The sequence below is a fragment of the Macaca nemestrina genome, unplaced genomic scaffold, assembly GCF_043159975.1.
Source record: "Macaca nemestrina isolate mMacNem1 unplaced genomic scaffold, mMacNem.hap1 Scaffold_45, whole genome shotgun sequence".
Lineage (NCBI taxonomy): Eukaryota > Metazoa > Chordata > Mammalia > Primates > Cercopithecidae > Macaca > Macaca nemestrina.
Window position 1 is genome coordinate 271,736 of NW_027257674.1, and position 19,329 is coordinate 291,064.

General features: G+C 38.3%; 1 pseudogene; it reads left to right on the forward strand.

Annotated features, from left to right (window-relative positions):
• Positions 1-2,364: 2,364 nt before the first annotated feature.
• Positions 2,365-7,282, forward strand: LOC139361362 (protein FAM182B-like; annotated as a pseudogene).
• Positions 7,283-19,329: the final 12,047 nt, after the last annotated feature.

Genomic DNA, 19,329 nt, shown 5'->3' on the forward strand with positions numbered 1-19,329 from the left:
ATCACCGCAACCGTCACCATCACCATCCTTATCATCACCATCACAATCATCACCATCACCACTCTCACCATCACCATGTTCACCTTTACCATTCTCACCATCATCATCACCATCATCATCCTCGACATAACTATCACTTCATTATCATCACCTCCACCTTCACCATCCCCATCCTCACCATCATCATCATCTCCATCACCATCACAATGATCCTTGCTACATGGAACCTTGCATTCTTGGTATAAGGGTTCTTGGTTGAGGTCATCTAACACATCTTGTAGGATAGAAACCCCACCCCTCAGGGTCTCACAGCTGGTGAAGTAACTGATTCTCGTGAGGTCATGTTCCTGTTGGTGATGTGTGATGTCACAAGACCAATAAATACGGGCTGAAGCCCATGGCATCACTTCTTTTTTTGTAAAATAAGCTCCATCATCAGTAGTAATTGTATGATAGCAGAGAATAAGAACTCAGCAAATGTAAATAATTTGATGCTATGAGAAGGATATGAAGGGGAGTCCATATTCCAATATGCGTCTATTCCAGTGAGGCCAATTCTTTACCACTTCCATGAAGGAAGGGAAAGAATATTATTACAACATTACCAGAAATCTGTCTGGCCTAGGCAAGTTAGTTCCTCTTTCCAGGGTCTCAGCATTGCTCACTGTCGGCAGTTAGGGCACTCATCTGGGCAGTAGGCAGCACTGGTGCAGGGAAGTTCATGTTATTGGAAACATGTAGCATCTTCTCCTGCTACCATCGTCACATTGTCCATGAACCCACTGGGCAAACGCCAAGGAAGCTGGGAAAAGCGGCTGACTGGTATCCACAGACCAGCCATCATATGGCCGTTTTATTGGTAGCCTCTCCTACTCAAGGATACTAACACGAGGTTCTCATAACCAGAATATAATCATCCATATCAGGATATCCACATTCACCCAGCACTACTGTCCAATCAACAGATGCTATAATGTCATCCAAATGTTCTCAGTTGTGCCCTAAATACATTTTTATTTTAAGTTTGTAATCTGGGATCCAATCCAGGATTTCCCATTGCATTAATTGCCATGTCTTTTAAGCTCCTTCATCTTCAAACAGTTTTGCCTTATTTTTCACAACCTTAAGAATTTTAAAGAGCAGAAGCATTTCCTTTTGAAGGATGTGTTCACCTTTTTCCATCTGATGTTTTTCCACATCCAGACTTAGGTCATGTATCTTTCACAAGAAAACCACAGAAATAATGCTATGCTCTTCCTAGGACATCACAGCAGGAGGCACACGATCAAGTTTGTGCCAGATTTCTCCACCACAAAGTCATCATTCTTCCAATTGTAATTGATAAGTATTTAATATGAAGATATTAATATACATACACACTAATGTATATTTATATGTAAAATATATACAAAATATTATTTCAATATCTAACCAATATAAAAGTTATTAATTAGATATGTTTAATTTCATTTCCTACTAACTCTTCAAAATCTGGTGTGTATTGTACCCTAACAGCACATCTCAGTCCAGCCTAGCCACATTTCAAGTGTTCAGTATGCATATGGCTGTGGCTACCATATTTGTCAGGGCAGCACTAAAGCACTAAAGAACTTCTTTCTTGGAAAAGTTCTAAGCTTTCAAAGTGTTTGGCAAATACATTTTATAAAATTCTTCAGAATCCATGAATAGGCAATTACACATTTAGTAAGCCATAGAATCAAACATGACATTAAAAAGCGAATCCCTTGACAAAAAAGAAGGTAGGCAAAATTTTCTTCAGAACAAATGGAGAAATCGATGATGATTATCTAACATGCCCATTATTATTTATTAACATCCTTCATTAATACTCCCAAACCCCATCAACAGGTAAATGAATAAACACATTGAGGCCTATCTGAACAATGTCCCAATTCCTTACCATTCTTACTTCTTTTGCAAGCAGAAAAGACTCAGTATCAGCAAAGACTATTTGGATAGTTTGTTCTTATGACAGTAGTTGTAATTTCCTGGAGGTCTATGTGATATCAGTTATGTACTTCAATACCTTCACAAGTACTTTTCCTGTTTGGCCATTTTCTGCAGTATATCCATGCTTCCATTTTCTCTATTCTTTTATTTCTATCCTAGACTTTTCTTTCATCCTGTAATTCTTTATCCTAAAAATACTAATTGAAGGATAACATCACAAAATACTGTATTTCTCTAGATGATACTCCAAATTGATACCTAATATACAGAAATGACTATCATGGACATAACCCACAACATGTGAAATGCATGGCTCATTCTACTGACATTAAAAAGGAAAGTTAATGACAACTGAATTTCTAGTCATTTTCCACCCAAACAGTTGCTTATAAAATGGCAGGGAATTGTAGGTGTGTATGTAGTGGCCATTTTTTGGTGGGGTGTTCAGGAACTCTCCTCTTGAGCCCCTCTTTTCTTTGAGGAATATTTCAATGAGCACCAATTCGGTCTGACACAACCTACCAGCCCCAGCCCTGGAAGTGGGCATGATGCCCAGCTCTGGCCAGAGACTCTACTCTTGTATCATAGCAACTGATTCAGTACTTTTCTTTTGGAATCAACAGGAAGGACTCTTGCTTTTTCTACCACTGTGGTGTGCAAGGACAAAGTAAAGTGAGTTATTTGTAGCACTTCTCTCTACAGAAAGAGAAGAAAGTCATCTTCAGAGGCAGAAAATGAGGTTAAAACACAAGGAAAACTGTCAAGAGAAAGAAGAACATTTCTTGATGATTTCATATAAGCCCCTGGGTCCAGCTATGCATGACAGTGACTTGGGTTAAAGCTCTGTCACTTATAGGAACATTGACTTAAACATAAAATAAAGTCTTACAAGCTATGAACTTTTAGATGAAAATACAGAAAAAAATCTTTGTAATATTCAATTAATTAAAAATTTCTTAGATGAAGCCCGAAAAGCACAATGCACAAGAACAATTAATAAATTGGGCCCCATCAAAATTAAGAGCATCTGCTATTTGAAAGACAGTGTTATGAGAACAAAAAAGAAAACTCAGACAAGGAGAAAATACTTGCAAATCTCATATCTAATAAGGGATTTGAATCCAGAGCATATAAAAAACCTATTAAAATTTAATATGAGAAAATAAGCAAAAGAAAAAAAAAAGGAAGAAGCAAAAAAAAATGTGAACATACACTTTACCAAATATATACAGATGGCATGCAAGTACATAAAGAGACACTAAATACTTTTAGGCATTATGAAACTATAATAAAATACTATTGTAAACACGAAAATATCTAAAATTTTAAAAGAAGGCCCATACAAAATGTTGGCAAGAGTGTGGAATTCTCATATACTGCTGATAAAAATATAAAATGGTACAACCATTTTGGCAAACATTGTGACAGTGTCTTAAAACTAAGCCTAAACCTATTAGCTATTACATTCCTAATATTTACTCAAATTTATAAGAACTTATGTACATGAATGTTTATTGCAAATGTATTTGTATAAGTCCAAAACTGGAAGCAATGCAAAAACCCATCAGCAGGCAAATGGATACATAAGTTGTGACCTAACCTCACAATAGAATACTACTCAATAATAAAATTCATGACCTATTGATGCCTGCAATATAGCAGAATCTCAAAATAATTATGCTATGTGAAAGATGCCAGACCCTTCCAAAAACAGGTCCATGCTATACTTTGTTTATGTAAATGTCTAGATGAGGCAAACTATTTTATAGTTACAGATTGTTGATGGCCAGGAAGGGTGTAAAGTAGGAAGGTACAGAAAGTTTGGGATTATGAAAGTGCAAGGGGCAACTTTTATCCGTGCTGAATATGTTCATTATTTTTATTTTGGCGATGGATTTGCAAGTACGTATAAAAAATAACACACCACTGGGCACGATGGCTCACGCCTGTAATCCCAGCACTTTGGGAAGCCGAGGCAGGTGGATCACGAGGTCAGGAGATTAAGATCACAGTGAAACCTCGTCTCTACTGAAATACAAAAAAAATTAGCCGGGCGCAGCGGCGGGCGCCTGTAGTCCCAGTTACTCGGGAGGCTGAGGCAGGAGAATGGCGTGAACCCGGGAGGGGGAGCTTGCAGTGAGCCGAGATCATGCCACTGCACTCCAACCTGGGCAACAGAGCAAGACTCTGTTTCAAAAAAATAAACAAACAAACAAACAAAAAACACACATACAGTATTTTTGTTTCATTCTTACAAAAGCACAATTACTTGCTAATGCGATGTGTGTGCCTGTTGGACATGCAGCACAACTTTTCAGATCTTAAAATCGGACTGGATCTCAACCACTGGACCTGATTTCCTATTCCACACTGACTTTAGCACAATACTTGCTTTTATTGTGGTAATTAACAACACCCACCTTAAAGGTAAAGAAACGTACTTCTAATTACTTTTGAAACTATGAACTGCTTCAGGCTAGTAGTTCTTAAGGTCTCCAGCAAATGCTGCTTTGTTTCCCTCAAAAATACACAGCCTGGGCAACATGGCAAAACCCCATCTCTACTAAAAATACAAAAATTAGCCAGGTGTGGTGGTGCATGCCTGTAGTCCCAGCTACTCAGGGAGGCAGAGGCTGCAGTGGGCCTAGAACTTACCACTGCACTCCAGCCTGGGGGACAGAGTGAGACCCCCATCTCAAATACACACACGCACATATACATACTCACAAGCTATCCACTGGTGCCGCTGTCAGTTAAACACAGTATCTCAGGGCACCTTAGCACACAAGTGTGAGAGCTGTGGTCCTAAACACTTCAATTAAAAGTGAAACATCTCTGGCTGGATTTTTAGAATATTTACTTTTTAATGTTTTTATACTATATATTTATTTTTTACATTTTAATTAATTTATCTGAATACAAGAATACAGACATTTTGCAAGCAAAACAATGGAAAACATGCCCTGCAAACACTAATCAGCACAAAGCTCATCTTGCTATGTTATTGTTGATAGATCAGACATAAGCCAAGAAACATTGCTAGAGATAAAATAGATTTTATGATGTCAGTCACTAGAAAAGTATGCCAATTTTAAATATGTACAAATATAAAATATCCCTTCAAATTATTTACTACAGAAACTGATACAACGAAAAGAAAAATAGGCTAATCTACAATATAGATTTTAACATTCCCTTCAATAAGTGACGGAACCAACAGATAAAATCCATGAAAGGGATATTTGATGAACACAATGAGCAAACTTGACATAAACTGACATACACAGAACCCGACACTCAACAACTACTGAATACACAACCTTTTCCAGTGTGTGTGTCATATTGAACAACATAGATGATATGTTGGAATTTAAAGGGACTCATCACAGAATATTCAGTTGTGGCATTTTGCCTAAACTTGTCTGGCCTTCAACAGGGTTCAAATACAGTTAAATTCTTATTTCATCTAAAGAGTCCTGTCCTTTTTTTTTCTTTTTTCTTTTTGTACATTTTACAGCAACAATCTAAATTTGCATAACAACTGAACCTAGCCCTTGGAACTTGAAGTTTATTCTAGTCAAAGGCAGATTAAACTGTCTAAGTAACAATGTCCTTCAAATTGTTGTCCCCAGTTCCAATAATGGAGTATAGCTCCAAGAAACTAACAGACTATTTGTTCTTCATAGCATACATTCTGTGTTACATCAAAACATGGTATAAAGCCTTGAAATCAGCAGCAGAGAGAAAATGAGATCAACAACCATCTAGCTATGACCTCACTACTGAGTAATGATGCTTTTAGCTGACTCCTTTACTTGATTCCTAACTGCTTATTTCTGGCAGGGAAGCACTAACCTCTGACCAAGCCGACCTTTTAAGAAGTGAGCAGGACGAACAGGCTCCACCACCAGTGATCAGTTTAACAAGCTGCAGCTCTAGTCACTGGCTGCAACTCATATTGTGGGTGTCAAGAGCTCAGAATTAACATTGAAATACTACTGACTCCAAAAGAAACCCAGAAATCTCTGGGAATCCAGCAAAGATAGAAAGGGTCCTCTCAATAGTCACCACTCACACTTTGCTTTGTTTTGGAAACTATTTTATTACATATGGAGAATATCACAAAAGTATGCCTGTTCCTCACTGTTAATGCTAACCCCAAAATGGTAAGACTCTTGCGGGTTGAAACCCCCAGGCTCTCACTGGCCCTTCAACAGAAGACGGTGAAGTCACCTGCAAGAGTGATTGATCACCCAAAAGCTTCCAGGCTGGACGAGTCAGGACTCAGTTCTTGCAGTTCCCAAATTCACAGTTCTCTTGGGACATGGTTATTTATGGAGCTCCCAAAGATGAGCAATTCCACCCAGGAAATTCTGTTTATAAAAGATTATTCACATCTAATTATCTCAGGAGACATTAACACAGCAATGTTGCAAATTTCCCATTAATTGTTAATCCATGGAGAAAAATTGGACAATTATTTTTTAAAATATGAAAAGCTTCATACAATAAAAATTATACTCCCATATGTGATTCAATTTCTATTCATTAATGCCAGAGAAGTTAATAATTACGAATTGACAGTGGTAAAAATAAATAAATAAATAAATAAATAAATAAATAAATAAATCATTCATCATTGGAGATGTGCAGAATGTTTAAAAGAAATACAAATTTGTTATTGGCTTTAGGGCGTTTTATGCTTTCCATACGCTCATGGCTCTGTATCTCTCTCTCTCTCTCTCTCTCTCTCTCTCTTTCTAATTTCAGTTTCTTTGGATTTCTCCTGCTTAGAAATGACGAGAGAACTTTGGATGTGGAACGTGGAGGAGGAGGAACACGAAGTAGGGGTCTGCACGTGGGGTGGTGAGCGCTGTGGGTGCCCAGCAAAGACACTGCCTGGTCCACATGCCGGAGGGGTCTCTGCGCCCCAGTAGGCATTGCAGCTGATGGTGAAACTTTTGGCGTGGTGGAAGAGTCTCCACAAACTTTGGAAGGTGTCCGCTGCGTCCTCCATAGCCCTGTATCCCTGCAGAGGGCGATAATCTGGGGGAGAGGAAAGTCCCGCTCGTGGGCTAGGGCTGGCTGGCTGGAGCCACTTGCGCAGCGCAGCCCTGGCAGAGGTGCAGGCGGCACGGGCCACGGGGTTAGGGGAGCCCAGGAGCCACGGCGCCAGCGCTCGCTCACCAACAGCTGGGCCCTGGTGTCACAAGCTGATGTGAGTTACGTCTTCTTGGGGCCAGAGGGGTCCCAGAAAAGCTGCAGACCAGGGCTGACCAGCGGGCAGCGTGGTGGCCACGATGGAAGGTGACGGGGTTCGCAGCGCCAGGCGACCCAGCAGACCGCAAGCCCAGGCATCCCGAATTGCGAGCAGCACCGCGGGAAGGCCCGGCGATGGTGACGCGGCTGCCAGAGCACAAGGCCCACGACCCAGTCTCAGCCGACAGCCCATCGTCAGCTAACTTCAGGAACCCCGGGCCAGCTGAGGCCCGGGCCTCATGGGCAGGACAAAGGGCAGAGGGTGCACAGGCGGGGCCCAGAGCCAGCAGCGCGGGCCTAGCTCCACCGCCGCGGAGCTCGCAGGGCGCAGCAGGCACCTGGCAGCGACCAGGGCTTCCAGAGGAGGCTGCGCCCGCCCGCAAAGGCTCCTGCCCAGAGTCCAGCCTCTCCGCAGGGACTCCATGTGCTCCCCCTTCTCATTGTCCTTGTCTAGTGCCGCGGCAAGGTCCTCGCTCCCATGGCGCGACTCCGGGTGAGCAGGAGCCTGGGCTGAGCATGTGGAGCAGAGCGAGCACCGCCAAGAACCCAGGGAGAGTGACGCCCCAGGGCGGCACAGGGGGCCGCATTTAAGTATCAATCATCTCAAAGATTTTATGACATCTTATAATATATATGTCTTATATCTTGTGATATAATTAACACCACTTCATTGTGATTATTGTAATTATTTTTATACCAACACATCTTCAATTATTAATATTCCCAGTTGCTAGAGAAAAATGAGAACGAGTTTTGAAAGCCTTACTTCTGCCAATGGAAGCATATTCCAGCATGTCGCCAAAGCAATCCACTTGCCACCACTTTCACCAAAAACATTATTGCACAATTATACTATCCAGCCCTTATATACTTTGTGTGTGTGTACTTGTGTGTATGTATGCTATATATGTAATATATATGTTATATATATGTGTGTATATATACATATATATATAAAGTATGCCAGAGACGAACAAGTATTAGAAAAGTAAATGCACACAGGTTTACACATGTCAGTGCTATGTATAATGTGGTGTACTACGTATAGATGTCCAACAGTGTGTGATCCAGGCCAGAACAAGAGTCCTGGTCTTAAGCAATTGTTTCAGGGTCAGTCTCTGGAAATAATGCTTTGGATCAAACATGCAAGAAAATTAATGGGTTTTAAAGACTATTCTAAGTCAACTATAACATTTCATTTCATTTCATTTGGGGATTTCTCTCCCTTATAATATCTACCTCATTTTGGATGGATTCCTTGAGGCCTGGTTTACTTTTCTTTTCCTCTCTGTACATCGCTGCTCAGAGTGATGAATGGAGTTGTATTTTGAATAAAATAGCTGAGCATCCTTGTGTGAGCAATGAGCATGATGGTATTTAGACCTAACATTTCTCATTACGGTGGTTAGAAAACTCAAGCAGCAGATTAGCAGCTGATCCCTTTAACAGCTATTGAATACATGAGGCAAAGCTCAATGCTGGACCTTCTAAGTGAATGAACAAGAAATGAAATAAATGACCAATATGACCCTACAGTGAGTGCTACATTAATGCCAAGTGTGTTTTGGTTTTTTACATTTGGAGAAGAACTATTGGAAATCTTTAAAATCTGGGAGCAATTGGTTGGTTTTGAGCCAGGCAAATGCAGTTTCTACAAATCAGGTTGTCAGTAAATGAACATGATATTTACTCCAGGTGCCTTTACTGAAAATCTTTTTTATTTATTTATTTATTTATTTATTTATTTATTTATTTATTTTTTGAGACGGAGTCTCGCTCTGTCGCCCAGGCTGGAGTGCAGTGGCCAGATCTAGCTCACTGCAAGCTCCGCCTCCCGGGTTCACGCCATTCTCCTGCCTCAGCCTCCGGAGTAACTGGGACTACAGGCGCCCGCCACCTCGCCCGGCTAGTTTTTTTTTTTTGTATTTTTTTAGTAGAGACAGGGTTTCACCGGGTTAGCCAGGATGGTCTCGATCTCCTGACCTCGTGATCCACCCGTCTTGGCCTCCCAAAGTGCTGGGATTACAGGCTTGAGCCACCGCACCCAGCTACTGAAAATCTTAAGAAAGCTATATATTTATCCAATGACATTTGGATTTTTAGCGATATACTCTTTTGATATAGAACTCTTACTTCAGAATGTATCATTTTATATCAGCAAGAGAAAATTTCCAATCCAGGTCTCCTTATCATTTTTAACATGTGTCAATGAAGTAAAGAGGAAGGAAGTTAAGGCTGAAACATTCAGGGTAAAGAACATTCAAATTATTTAAATTTAATTTTTATATTAGAATGATTGAAACAAAAATAATTTTTCAGTCCAGGTACAGCAGCTGATTCCTGTAATCCCAGCGCTTTGGGAGGCCAAAGTAGGAGGATCATTTGAGTCCAGTCGTTCAAGACCATACTGGGCAGCATAGTGATTCCTTGTCTGTATAAAAAATAAACAAAATTAGCCAGGTGTATTGGTGTGTGACTATAGTCACAGCTACTTGGGAGGTTAAGGTGGGAGGATCTCTTGAGCTCAGGAGTTTGAGGCTACAGTGAGCTGAGATCACATCCCACTGCACTCAAAGCTGGGCAACAGAGTGAAACCTTGTCTCAGAAAAAAAAAGAAAGGAAATAATTTATCAAGACAACTGTAAGAATTGTGTTCTTGGATTTAATAAAAATATTGATGAGTATTTTTTCTGGACATAGCAATGTTCTAGGTACGAGGTTCTAAGTAAGGTTCTAGGGCATGAAAGATGCATTCATTGCTTTTGGAGAATTTATAATCCATTAAATCCATTTATAATCCATTAAAGCATATTAATAAAATGTGCAATGTCCAGGATCTCTTTGGGAATCCACCAGAGAGGCTGCACATGAGCTGAACCTTGAAAAATGAGTCACATTTTAAAATGCAAGAAGTAGAGAGTAAAGCAGGACAAGTAAGGTACCCAGAAAACAGAAACCTAACAAGAGAAAAAAGCAAGGTGAATTCAAAGAACAGGTAAGCAGAATGGAAGGCTTTCAACTGACAGCTGGTGGGCAGGGACATTAAGCTGGCATCAGACTGCTAAGAGCCTGGAGGATCAGACTGAAAAACTTACCGATTAATTATTTAAATATGGCTCATTCCTCTGTGTAAATTGGTGGGTCAAATTCAGCCAACATGCTGTTTTCATGTTGCCCCTTGCTAAGAATTATTTTTACATTTCAAAAGGATTGTTAAAAATTAATAATAATATGCAACAGAGAGTTTGTGGCTCCCAGAATCCCAAGTATTTACTATATGGCGTGTGGTAGAAAAAAAAATTGCTGAAGTTTAGGACTTCTCACACTTAGGTTTCTTTTTAGTTTTCTGTTTGTGTGTTTGTTTATTTGTTTGTTTGTTTTGAGACAGGGCCTCACTCTCTTGCCCAGGTTGGAGTGCGGTGGCGCGACCATGGCTCCCTGCAGCCTCATCTTCCTAGGCTCAAGAAATCCTCTGACCTTAGCCTTCCATGTAACTGGGACCACAGGTGCACACCACCATGCCCGGCTATTTTCTTTGTGTGTGTGTGTGTGTGTGTGTGTGTGTGTGTGTGTGTGTGTGTGTATTTTTGGTAGAAATGGAATTTCACCATGTTGCTCAGGCTGGTATTGAACTCCCGGGCTCAAGCAATCCACCTGCCTCGGCCTCCCAAAGTACTGGGATTACAGGGGTGAGCCAATGTGCCCGGCCTTCTTTTGAGTTCTCACTGAAACAGAACTCTTTGTAATTTTTATAAGGCCAAATTTAGCCAAAAAACCAACACACAAGAAAACTCAAGATGCCCAAGTAAATTTCAATAGCATATAAACAACAAATAATTGTTTATTATAAGTATACCCCGCACAATATTTTAGATGTATTTAAACTACAAAATTTTCACTATCCGAAATTAAAATTTAACTGCTTGTGCTATAATTTTCATAGAAATTCTATGTTTGCAATTATAAATAAACTAAATGCGATTTGTAGGTTTTCTAATGTGATCCATATTATTTTAGAATGTAATGATGTCATGTATAAACTTAAAGAATATTCCACTGATCCTTTTGTCTAAGTTTCTGGTTTTCTTTTAGTCATGATAATCCATAGGAATAAACCATGACTTATACCTACAGTGTACAGTGCATTATTTCAACATAAATGTGTTCATTGAAAGGTCTTGTCTTTCACCTCTACAACGTGGTCTCTAGTACACTATAGGAGCTTAATAAATGTTGATAGAAGAATAAATACCTGGAGATTCAAATACCTAAGAGAAGGCATATTAGGGTTCTCTCAAGAAAGTGAACCAACAGGAGATAGATGATATAGATATAGATATAAATAACAAGATTTATTATAGGAATTCACTTATGTGATTATGGAGGCTGAGAAGTCCCATGTTCCATTATCTGCAACCTGGAGCCCCTGGAAAGCCAGGAAGTAGTTCCAGTCCAAGTCTAAAGACATGAGAATTATGAGTGCCAAGGAGGTAAGTCCCAGCCTGAAACCAGAAGACCAATGTTCCAGTTCATGGATCAGACAGAGAGAGGGTGAATTCTTTCATTATCCACCTTTTGGTTCTATTCAGGGCTTCAGTGGATTGGATGATGCCCATCCATACTAACGAGGGCCATCTGCTTGGCTCAGTCTACCAATTTAAATTCTAATCTCACTGGAAATGCTCGCACAAACACACCCAGAAATGACAGTTAACCAAACATCTAGGAACCCTGTGACCAAGGCAAGTTGAAATAAAAAGTTCATAATAAGACAAGATTGGCAAGTGCTCAAGGTTGGCTTATCTGGCACACTTCCTCCCTTTACTGATTACTTTGATTGCCAGCGGTCATTATCGCTTTTTCTTACAAGCCCTCTCACTCTTCCCCTCAACACTGCACTCCACACACACACTACCAACCATTTTGAGTTGACGCACACTCAGGTTTTTTCTATCCCAGACATGCTATAGAAGTTCAGAGAGAAAGAAAAGATAGGGATGACTGCAAGCAGTGGGGTCACAGAGAATTCCTGTAAAGACAGGGGTTAAATGTGGCTCAGAATTGAGGTAACCTTGTGAGGATCGGTGAGGTGGAAAGTCTTCTATGCTTTGAGAAAATGATGGAATATTGGAATGAATCTCATGTCTCAAATGAATCACAGATGTACTCATTTGTTCTTGATTAGTACATTCACTTGGGAGAGCATAGAATTGTAGATTTCAAGACATTTACAGTGTTCTAATAAGAAGAACTTTGAAGACTGGGTGTTAGAAGTTATGACAAAATTTCCTAGTCAACAGAATATTTTTAAATATTTTTTGGTGTTGGTTTATAGCAAGCAGTACTTAAGTAAAAATAATCTGGCTTTGTAATTTATTTCAAGAGGAGATATTGCAAGGAGAGCTCCAAACAAGAAGGTTATGGTAACAGTCCATACCTGAAACAAAGACGGTTGGACTTTAGACAAGAAATGTCCGGACTAACTTTGCACAGTAATGGAAACATCCTCCCCTCTCCTAGCCACTCATGGCTATGGGGCCTCAAATGCAGCTAGCTACTGTGACTGACAAACTGTATTTACAATTTTATTTGACTTTAATTAATGTAAATATCAATGGCTACATGTGGTTAGGGGCTACTGTGTTGGACAGTACAGATTTAACTGATTTAAGACCAAGATGTGCTTGTTTTCTTCCTAAACCTGTTCCAGGAGAGAGAATCCACATCTTGCCAGTTTTTACAATCTCACTTATCAAAAGGACTTTTTTTTGTTTCCATCTAGAAATCTCACTTATTTTAGTAATCTTGATTTTAAAATCATAGAATTTTATTCTCTCTAATAATCTGTTGTTCAATACAGTAGCCACTCTCCTTAAGTGGCTATTTAAACTAAATTAACTATACCTAAGGAAAATAAAATTAGAGTTATTACATTCCTAGCTTCATTTGATCAATAGTCAAATGTGGTTAGTGTCCACCATACTGAACAAGGTAGTTCTAGATACAAGTAAAATAAGCAGAAATAAAAATCTGAATGCTGAAGATCTTAATGCAAGAAATTGAATAAAGAGTCACTAGCCAGAGCTATAAATATTTGGAGGAGTAGAGATAACCAAACATCTGGGTACTCTGTGACTTAGGCAAGTTGAATCAAGAAAAATGACACGAAGTTGAACCTTGGCTACCAGAGAAATGATGCTACCACTAACCAAGATTTAAAGGCAGCAGAGGAGTTCTCATGGTAAACAAAAAATAAAATAAAATAAATATTTATTTTTAGACCTGTTACAATTCCAGTCTATTTTCTTCAGAATTGTCACATACACTACTCAATTTAATGAATAAAAAATGGGCCGGGCGCGGTGGCTCAAGCCTGTAATCCCAGCACTTTGGGAGGCCGAGGTGGGCGGATCACAAGGTCAGGAGATCGAGACCACAGTGAAACCCCGTCTCTACTAAAAATACAAAAAATTAGCCGGGCGCGGTGGCGGGCGCCTGTAGTCCCAGCTACTCAGGAGGCTGAGGCAGGAGAATGGCGGGAACCCGGGAGGCGGAGCTTGCAGTGAGCCGAGATCGCGCCACTGCACTCCAGCCTGGGCAACAGCGTGAGACTCCGTCTCAAAAAAAAAAAAAAAAAAAAAAAAAAAAAAAAAAAAAAAAAAAAAAAAAAAAAAAAAAATGGCAGGGAGGATGATTTGCTGTAGCAGTATTAAAGCCATTTGCAAATGTGGAAAAAGCCAGGGGCAATTTGGGATGCAAATTAAGCGCATCTTTGTTTTCCTCTACAAGGATGGAAAGTCATCATAGTGATTGATGTTGAAGCTGTAGTTATTGAGAACTCAGAAGCAAGAGAAGAGAAACAGTAAATTCTAGGGGAAAAGCAGAAAATAAGGGTGGTAGTCTGTGGAAGGACAATTACACTCTTAACAAGTCATTCCACTGGCATAAAGAAACAATTTTTCTAATAAACAATGTTTCAGAGCATGAGAGCTTTATATTCCACATGAAACCACCTGGCCCTGGGACTAAGATGTTTAGTATGAGAATCTCTGAGAAAATCACTCTATGGAAACCAAAAGATAAACGATTTCTGGATTTAAATTAAACATTTATTTAACAAATTACATCATTTTAATTAAGCAGTGTTATTTAATCTAGCAACTAGAGCAGTGGTTTGCATACAGTGGATATTCAGGAACTGTTACACAGGATGAAGGAAGGAAGGGAGGAAGGAAAGAAGGACAGATGGAAGGATAGATAGAAGATAGGAGGGAAGAGAAAGGAAGGCTATAGCAAAAATTAATAGTATTTTAATACATTCATTCAGGAAAAATAAAAAATTTCCTCCATCATCTGCACTATTAGTGACATAAACATAGAAGTATGAGTACTATATTTTTATGCAATCTTTTTATTTGTTCCCTATAAAACTTGAATTAAAGAACTATATTGCATAAAATAAAACATACACATTTTCCTCATCAAAAACTATTTTACCTGTTATTTGGGAACATGTGGGTCTATATACACTTGCTTATGCCCCATACATTAAAGCAAACTGTGCAGAATTTATCATATTTTAGGTACTAGAGAAAATTATCAAAGGGGCCTTCAAAGGCTGATCCATGGAGGCACAGGGCACATTCATTTGGATTCTATGACATACTTTCCCATCACTAATGTGAAGCAGCTGCAGTCTAACCAAATATTTTATATTTATAAATGCCTTCTGAAAATAGCTGTACATAATTACGTGTAGGTTGTTTATTGTAGATGAAAACAGGGAAGTTGAAGGTGAGTACTGCAAGAAAGGGATCAATATAAATATTGAGTTTACACAGTTTCAATTGCGAGGCCACATTGGGCAGAAAAAATACCCCTACATTATGAACATTCGGGAAATAAGTGATTGTTCCATCCCACCTGTGTCTGTGTCTGGTCCTCAATCTTCTCTGAGCCTGCCTCTTGGATGTTGTTGTTTAAACACAGCGTATTTTTATTCTGAAATATTCTTGCAACATCTTATTAATTCGTGTTCAAGTAAGGTCCCATTCTGTTGAGACTCTTCAGGTATACTGAAGATTCTGCTATTTGGTAACTTAGAAAAATAGTGTTTCTTTGCCTTATTTTGCACTTGTATATTTCTCTATATATATTTTATTTCTTAACTCAGAGAACTGGGGACAATAGACTAAATTGAATGAATAGTATATCTTTGTGGCTCTTTCACTCTACCTATTCTTTTCAAGCTTTGGTCAAATCATCCGACATGTTTTCTTAGTGCAGTGAAATAGATACCTTGTTCTTGATCAATAATTTCAATTAGTTGAAATAATCAAAAATTAACATTCCCATAATTTCAAGCAACCTCAGAAATCTGAACGGGAAACTTTTCAATTCAAATTGGAATATATGAAGGTTTCTATGTTTAAAATAAAGCACAGAACGTACTTGATTTTTTAAAATAAGTCATAAACTAGTTGAGCAAAGAAAGGGCTAAGACATAGAGGAATCCACATTCAATACTCATCATACTTGAGACTACAAGGTTCCAGAATCATCTCATTATGTTGGCTCATGTCTGCCCTTCTCACCTGGAAGAATGTGATTTATTATATGTTAACAATAACCAAAACCCAGGATTATAAACACTGAAAATTTTAAGCTTCTTTTTAAACATAGCCATGATTATTTTTTTCTTGTTTAAAGGAAATTTATCTGAAAAGGAATGATTGTTTATATGGGTGATGAAATTATAAAATAATCAAAATACTGAGATACACTGATTGTATACTCTCCATGTGATTTTACAATAGCTCTCTCTTATTCATCTACATTAATAGATATTATCCTTTGGAGAAGGAGAGGCAAAGCCCTAAGCAGTAGAGTGTATGTGGAGAGTACCTGGACAATTTAATCAGAATCTCCAAACAGTGTAAAGAAATGCAATACACAATTGTGAAAGTAGGCTTTATCAAAGATGTATTAGTCCATTTTATACTGCTATGAAGAACTACGCAAGACTGGGTAATTTATAAAGAAAAACAGGGTTAATGGACTCACAGCTCCACATGACTGGGGAGGCCCCACAATCATGGTGGAAGTCAAAGGAGGAGGAAAGGCATGTCTTACATGGAGGCAGGCAAGAGCATGTGCAGGGGAACCGACCTTTATAAAACCATTAGATCTCATAAGACTTATCACTATCACAAGAACAGCATGGGAAAAATCTGCCCCCATGATTCAATTACCCCCTACCAGGTCCCTCCCACAATACATAGGGATTACAGGAGCTACAATTCAAAACAAATTTGGGTGGGGACACAGCCAAACTATAACAAAGTGGTGGCATGAAAGAGATCAGTAAAGCAGAAAAGAGTTCAAGAATGTTTAATTCCAAAGGAATAACATTTATGAAAGCAATTTGCAAGAATAATTCTGTCACTTCTGCTTCCATTGTATTCCAAAGAATAACAAATGCATTTGCAATATTTACTACTGAATTTGAAGTAGATTTTAAGCTTTGAGGAAGTGATGTCATTGCTGCTCTAGTCTTTTTGGTAAGTGAAAGGGCTGAACTGGCATTGATTTAAAATGTATCCCAAATAGACATTGATTTTGAAAGACATGTGGTTTTATAAAAAGGTGAAAGGTTGTCAAGTCTTCTAATAAAGAAAAAAGAAAGTCTGTGTTTTTATTTTTTACATTTAACTATATGACTTGAATATCAGAATTTGGAATAAAACATGGTTAGCTTAAAGTTTGCTTAAATGTTATTTTTTCACATTGAAAGCTCAATGCAACCAGAAAAACTGAGGATAAGACCAGAATGTTTGTTGTTACTGTTTTTGGCCTCTAGTATATACTTATGAATGTTTGACTCATATGTCAACAAAGCTAAATAATCTGCCTTGTTAGCTGGGGGGCAGGACTAAAGAAATTACAAAATTTTTGCAGAAAAAAAGTGACTAGTTTTTAGTCATTCATGGGAGTAACTATGGGGTATGAAGAAACAACTGCTACATAAGAAGTGGAATACAAAGGTCTTGTTAGCCATAAAACAGATACAAGTGAAATAGTGACTTAAACAAGGTACAAATATATTTCTCTCTCTTCCAAATGTCTGGATTTATAGCCCAGGATAGATGTGATAGCTCCAATAATAATCTAGGACCTTCTTACTATGTTGTTCTGCTTGTCTTCCACAACAACCTATATTTGTTAATATTTCATGTACAACACATTTGCTAGAGTTCCTGCTGTTACTTCTGCGTTCCATGAGCATACAGGTAAAAGGAAGGTGGAGAGGAAGTCTCCTTTCTTTAAGAACACATTTTAGAAGTTGGACGTTTCATGTCCACTTCTAGCCCACTGGCAAAACTTAGAGTTGCACTTAGCTGCAAGGAAAGTTTTAAAAACACAGACATTATTCAAGATGGGCATTGCAATTGCTAAAATTAAGGAATTCTATTAGTAAAGGAAGAAAAGAAATATGTACTGAGGCAAACCTTCTGGTACCTGACCCTAGATTATTTTACTAACCTTCATAAACAACAGCAATGAAATTTCCATCAACTCTGCACATTTTCTATAATTTAAAATTGATTAAGACTAAATGAAAGCTGAATTCATTTTTGCTTAGTAGATATTTGTAAAAACCTTTTATATTTTATTTTATAAACCATAATGTTTAAAATAAAACTGATTAAAGTAGACAGTTATTTTATCTCTTCATTGATAAAGGAGTGAGCTAAACAACATCTAAGGTGGCCTTACATAAGTAATCTAAAGATCTAAGATTCCATGAAAATCTATAATTTATAATATTGTATATAATATATATTGTAAATATAATTTATAATATTCTTATATTTTATTCATCAAATGTTCATTTTTGATACCAGAAATTTGATCAAATAGAATACCATGGAAACATGGAAACACCTATGAAACATCACTAGGGTGGGTGTGTCATGCCCCGTGAAAGGAAACTAAATATAGTTTCCCTATATGTCTGAGTATAGGGTCTGAGTATAACCCAACCTTATCACTGTTTCTCTCACATATGCAGATTTCTTAGCAATTAGGTGGTCAGTAGTTTGAAAAAGCTATTTCAAATGACTTTCTTTGAAGAATAACCTGTTTGAATCTAACATAGCCAGGACATTTTCACTAGACTTCACATAAATATTTATCTCATTTAATTATTAGAACAATCTTATGATTACTCCCATTATTCCTATTGACTGTTGAGTAAACCGGGCTGCAAAAAAAAGAGAGGGACTTGCTCAAGGTCATTCACCCAGTAAGTAACAGAATAAGAATTTAAATTTTATTCTGACTTTAGAGACCAATCATATAACCACTACATGAAAGACACTTGCAACTTAAAAGAATTTTAAGAAAGAATAATGGACTTGTTATACCATTTATTTTCTGTATAGACAATTACATTTTTAAAATAAACTCAAAGCCATGCATCTTTGTATGCATATACATTCAATTCCATTGACAGAGATAAAGTTATTCTTTAAAATTATGCTCTTCCTGGCCGGGCGTGGTGGCTCATGCCTGTAATCCCAGCACTTTGGGAGGCTGAGGCAGGCAGATCACCTGAGGTCAGGAGTTTGAGACCAGCCTGGCCAACATGGTGAAACCCCGTCTCTACTAAAAATACAAAAATTAGCCAGGCGTGGTTGCAGGTGCCTGTAATGCCAGCTATTCTGGAGGCTGAGGCAGGAGATTCGCTTGAACCTGGGAGGCAGATGTTGCAGTAAGCCGAGATCGCGCCATTGCACTCCAGCCTGGGAGAAAGTATGAGCCTCTGTCTCAAAAAAAAAAAAAAAAAAAAAAGAAAAGATAAGAAAAATTACGTTCTTCCATTTTAGAAAAATTGTGTTCTTCCAATTTAGAAATATCCAGCCCTGAACCCTGCTCTGCCACTTAAGCTTTTTCTCAGTACAAGATTTTGTTGTTCATCTTTCCTTCTTTTAATTTTTAAAGTCTAACTTTCTTCATCAAAATTAAGGGAGTTAGAACAATGTTTGAGGATTAAATTGAAGACTAAGTATAAAAATCTTGTAGAGTGTCAGCCAGACG